Source organism: Musa acuminata, chromosome BXJ3-7, assembly GCF_036884655.1.
Source record: "Musa acuminata AAA Group cultivar baxijiao chromosome BXJ3-7, Cavendish_Baxijiao_AAA, whole genome shotgun sequence".
In the NCBI taxonomy this organism is placed as follows: Eukaryota; Viridiplantae; Streptophyta; class Magnoliopsida; order Zingiberales; family Musaceae; genus Musa; species Musa acuminata.
This window is the reverse complement of record NC_088355.1, coordinates 37001576-37007931: the sequence shown is the minus strand read 5'-3', so window position 1 is coordinate 37007931 and position 6356 is coordinate 37001576.

The window sequence follows — 6356 nt, the reverse complement described above, 5'->3', positions numbered from 1 at the left end:
ATGTATTTTCAAAATTTTGTTTCTAGGATCAAAGCGTGCGTCGAAAGTGAAGGAAAAAAGCGGTGGCTTGAGTTGTTAAGAATCTTTTTAGGCTTTTATAGCCGCAAGCAGTAGTGGTTTACGGAGTTCATGCGTTGAATGCTGATGGAGGTAACATGTGGAAGGTTTAAATAAGTATTTTTAAGGTTTTTGAGTACTAATGCTAAAATTTGCATAATATGAAATATATGTTAGATAGTCGAAATATTTATTCCAATCAGAATTCGACACATGACAACTTACCTCACCTTAATGGTTTTTTTTAATAGTCGAAAGGTTTGAATATTCTCATTCTTACCTCACCTGATTTGAGTTTTGGATCGCATTGGAGTTGGGTTGGACAAGCATTTCAAGTCGACTACTGACACTCTTTCCCTATGGAGCTCCATCGGATTCAACAAGGAGGCATTGAAAGAAGAATAAATGTGGATTAATCAAATCGGCAAATCCAACGTCAAACAAGCCAAGCTTCAGAAGAAGCTCCATCAAACCCGATTGATCGTACATGGGACCCATCCATGATCATTACAAATCATTAAATCAAAAAACCACAAAAAGAACGATTCTACCCGACCCGCTAATGTATTTTTTAGTTCCGAGAACTCCTCCTTCCTTAATTCGATCAACTCCGCCGCAGTCTTCAGAGAGCGACGGCGACCACCAGAGCCGCAGATAGAGCGCCGATGGCGGCGAGTGGCGCCACCGCTCCGCTGTTCGACGAATCCGTCGTGGGGCTGTCTGCCTCCACCGGCGCTGCGGCAAGGGACGGCGCCGGGGGGCTGCCCAGGCTTGGAGCCTCAGCTTCCGAAATGCCATTGTCGTCCCGGTCGGCATCGGGGGCCAGCGCACCGGGGGCGGATGCGAAGGGCGACGACGCGGGAGAAGTGGCCATCGGAGTGGGAGCAACGGTGGAGGTAGCCTTCGTGGGGGCGGTGGCTGCAGAGACGGGGGCAGAGACTGAGGCGCTGGTGGGGGATTTCGCCGGAGAATGGGTCGGTGCCAAGGTGTCGGGCTCGGGCGCCGGGGCCTCGGCGGCTGCGGATGATCCCGCCGCGGCCAGGAGGACGACGACGAACGCGGTGGCGCGAAACATTTTCCGGCAAGATCGAGGAGAGACAGAGAGAGGAGGAAGGGAACGAGGGCTTGTGGGGTCGGGAATTGCCGCGATGGGTGGTTCGGAGGGGTTGATAGGATTCGATTTATATAGTGGTGGGGAGTTGGTCTGGGCGGAGGAGGAGGCGCGGGGTCGCCGGTGCGCCGGCAACGCGTCCATGGAGGTGGCGCGTTGCCGCTGTTTATACGGGGCTTAGGGAAGAACCGGAGCCGTTGATTACTTTTGCTAACCCTTTGATGGGTTCCACCGTGGGGTCGTCCTTCCATTGAACAACTTGGCTTACGAGCGTGTAACATTCGGTCAACCGACACCCACGTGTGACGTGAGAGAAGAACCCAGTTAACAAGGTGGCCAACCATGAAGTGAGTATAATATTCGGGTTACGCCATAGTGAGTGTGTTTAAGACGCAGAATATTTTCGTCATGAAGATGTCACGCCCGTGGTGCGCCCTCCACGTAAGAATTTCAAGTAAAGCAGATTACAATCCATATTGCGTCGAATCGGGCAGGTGCGCCATCACCGCTAGATCGCAGGTCCAATACCAGATCCCCCCGGGGACCCAACAAGATCCTAAAGAAGGGAAATCGGAAGTCTCGGCGGAGCCAGGGAACGCCACGCCCCTATGCTGGGGTCCAACGACCGGGTGAAGCGGGACCCGCCTTATCTGTGAGAGCACAATAGTTCTCCCTATATTCGTTGAGACAGGCGATGGACGATGGCTCGAATGGGATCGCTTCACTGTTCCAACAACAACAACAGGATAAGCTATTTCACTTTTCTCTTTACTACATGATGATGATGCTTCCTCACTTCCCCTCTCCCTCTAATTTTATGGTTGTCAGCATTGTAATAGCCACCAATGAGTTCTAAAAATCTGAATTAATCATCTCTTAATATATGATCAACAAAAATTGCTTCTGGCATATTGTTGTGTTTTCTTGAGATCATGTTGTGATAAAGAAATTGTTAGGCATTAAAGTGAATATTGATGATTTCACTTCTCATATTGCAAAGCATGAAGTGTTTCAAAGAACATTTCCTGTGATGCATCACTTAAGGTGTGCAATCTTTCTCATGGCTTCTCTTTTCGGAGATTGATCTTTGAATGTTTTGCAAGTCTAAGATGCTGAGAGGGAAATATGTTGCATGCTGCAGGAAAACTAGTTTTGTTTCCTGTTCATAATGATCATTGTTGGATGTACTGGAAATGAAACAAAGATTAGTTCTCTAACTTTGATGCAATAAAGATTAGACAGCACATCAGTAACAAGTGAAAAGAAAAAAGATCATCTTAAGGTAATATATTTTGTCTTAGTTCTCTAATTTTGTGCCTTTTCACCTCTGTTTTTACAGTAAATTAGCAGTTCAGCTTGATGTATCTTACTGTTGTAGTCCCTTTTGCCACATTTCACTGCAGAATATATTAATATGACAATGTTCTCAAGCTTTATTGTCAATGGATCCCACTGGCCATGGCTGCAATGCAAGCTGTGGATGCAGCACATTCTGTGGTCATCACTGCATGATCTCAGTTACAACATGGGTCAATGATGACACTTTCTCATGGAAGAAGGTGCACATTAATCTGTGTTGATCACATTGCATCTCCTTGTCACAGGACAGAGATGAAGACAACATGGTATTCTCTAACTCTTTCTCCATCTTAGCTAGCTGTTCCTCACATTCTCTTCTTAATGGTGGGACACCGCAATCAAAGGCTGGGGACCTTTCCACCTTCCTTCCTAGTGCATGAACACAGCCACTGCCACAGCCTCAAGCTTCAGAAACATTACTTTTTTGTAGCAACAAGTCTTCCTCCTGCAAATATTTTGTTTATGATGTGATCAATGATTGACTTGCCCACTCGATGATGTTTGTTTCAGTGTTGCCTACTTTATTCTCTCTTTGTTATCAAGTCATGGGGATTGAGTTGGACAAGTATGGTAGGCTCTAAATCCTTTTATTAGATCTACAAGGTTGGTGGTGATCCTCTTTTGGTGTGCCAATGAAGGTGTCTGTCTACTCGCTGAAAACTTGTATGCCAGATTGATGTGGCTAATTTGGAACAGTTGACAGCTTTGAATGCCATCAAATTGTGTATTGGAGACATTAAGATCCAATTCTTCTTCCTGATTTGATGCTGTTTTACAACTTGAAATATTGATGACTTCTTCCTCATATAAAAAAGACTAATCCTTTCATCATCTCTCTTTCTGAAAGCAAAAAGTCTCTCACATTTTTTTTGAATCTAAGCTTCTCAACCCAACAACAACATTCTTTATATGTTTCTTGGTATTTCCAAGTAATCCTTCTTGAGAAAGAAGCTAAAAAAATAAGCAACATGACTCAAAAAATTCTTCTTATTTCCTCCCCTCACATGTAACCTTAATTTAATGAAGCATCCTCCATCACTTGACCATCATTATTGATACAACCACAAATACCTGCAAACAAGCTTTCAAATCAAATCTTCAACATGAAAACGAAGAACAAAGACACTCAAGATTAAAGTAAAATACAATTGACCTAATTATTCAAGTCAACCATTGTAATCCCTCCAAACACACTCATAAATAAGCTCGTAGAATGTCACTAAGTTGTACTAGCAAAGAACACAATAACTGTAGTAGTAATCTCTTTGGTTGACCTTATTTGAATACGTGCAAAGTGTGTGAGACTTCTTCTCCACCCCCGAATGAGACCATTGGAAGGTGCTCAGCCTGCAGTGGCCACTCGCCACCGGGTGGAGTGATCAATCATTGGGGTGTCCCAATCACGGTCATGGACTGTCACCCACACGAGGAGACCAAAGGTGAGTGGAGAGGATGTCACGTCTTACGTTAACACGAAGCTTCCCTTAATTTGGCATAGCAAAGAGTTGGTTGAAGCTGGCGATTCCATTGGTAATATGAAGAATGAGATGAACAGCAATTTGGTAACACGATGACATTAATTTAAGCTTACATAGTTTCCTGATACATAAAATATCGATCATAAGAAAAATATTATTTAAGGGTTGAGGGGCACACGAAGATTTACCTATGTGAAAAGATTGATTCATCTAAATCGATACAAGGGTCGGACTCGATTGAATTGCTATAATCCATATTGTATATTTAAAATAAATTGATTTACTTCTCTCCTTAGTCTACGGAGGTAAAAATGTAAAACTACCATCAACAATTCATAAAATTGCTATGAGGTATGTAAATGTCATGTAATGTAATTTTACTTTTTATCAAATAAATTAGGTATGAATATATTCTAAGAATATCTATATATGTTGCGGTTAGATAAGGTAATACAATTTGGTAGAGTAACGTGAGAGATAAAAAGACTTTATTAGAATGTACAAGTAGAGATTAATCTTAATATATGATTTTACACATAACTCAATGATATATATATATATATATATATATATATATATAAACTCCCGTGAGAATTTAGAACTTATTGTTATTATTGTAAGTAATGATAAAATACTTTACACTCGAAAAAAGATGATGGAAAAATATAAATTTCATCTTATTTATCTTTGTTTTGAAAGTATACTTTTATAAGTTTTAATCAGATAAAAACAAAAAATATTTTATGAGTATTAGAATATAAATTTTAATTTAAAAGATGTTTGACATGTTTATTCATAAAAATGATTTAAGATTATAGGTTATTGATAGGGAATACTCATGAAACACGCTTCATTATCATCTATTATGACAAAAAAGATAATCATAAATTTTTTTCTCATCTAAGAAGAAAGACAATCACAAACATTTTTCTCATCCATTATGACAGGGTTTTTTCTCATCCATTATGATAAGGAAGACAATCACAAACTTTCTTATTATCCATTATGACAGCATTATACATGTAGTGGAAGAATAGAAAACAAAAATCCTAGAATTTTCGTAAAAAAGATTTCTCATTGTCATGCGAAGAATGGTGCACAAAAATTCATAAAATAAAAAATTATGTGTATATAAAAAATATGTTGCTTCTATCGTATGGATGAGTATTTAACGTCTATGTTTAAAGGCTGTGTTTAAAGACGAATCGGTCTCATTATCGTGATCTCATCACGATTTGATTTTTATTGCATAGATCCATAGATATTATAATATATATAATAAGCAATATAAAGTGAAAAAATATCAATAAATAATAATAAACTTGAATCCTTAATCTTTATTAAGTAGTGTCTGTGTTTAAAGGTTGTGTTTAAAGACGAATCGATCTCATTATCGTGATTTCATCACGATTTGATTTTTATTACATAGATCCATAGATATTATAATATATATAATAAGCAATATAAAGTGAAAAAATATCAATAAATAATAATAAACTTGAATCCTTAATCTTTATTAAGTAGTTAAGAATATCAAAATATATGCTTAATGAGCTAACTAACTTATCAATCTCGTGTGATCTAAATCACTAGCCAAAATACTTAGGCTAAAATTGATAATAATATACTTATCAAACCCTTATAAGTCAATCTTAATCTTATCTACTTCTGATATGGGACTAATCGGGGTGTTATATTTTTAATTGTACAAGAAGAGAAGTAACTATTACCTAACTACTCATGGAGATTTTAAGGTCAATAGTGCCCCTTCCAACCACAGAGGATGAAAGGAGCTCTTTTTCCTCATGAGTTTAAGTAAATATTGGACATTTAACCACATTTGGTTGACATAGTACATTCACAAAACCCCTCTTTCTTGTCGGACAAAGAGACAGATCAAGTGCTTAGATTGAGAGATATACTCTCCTCCTTCAAGATAGTCTAAAAGATGGATGATGATTGACTGATCGATGTGAGTCTCAGCTTGGCTCCTTGGGGTACAACCTGAATCTCCCATCACTTCTCTTCATCGTTTTTTAGTTATAGCCTTGTTATTTAAATCTTCAATAGGAATAAATCTACATTCTTCGAAGCAGAATGTGCTTAGCTCCTCATCGAGCATGACAAAACCTCGTTCAACTTATGCTACCTATTTGCGAGTTGTCGGTAGAGGCACTAGACCCACCTTGGTCTAATCATCATGGCGATACCAATAGACCAATGAAGAATCATAAGGTTATCGCCAAAAAGATCCTCGTTCCCAAAGGGATGGGGAACCCAAGGAGCCAACTCAAGAGAGGGAGTTTCATGGAAATACAACAATATCGGCATCCCCGATGGTCAAAGTTCTA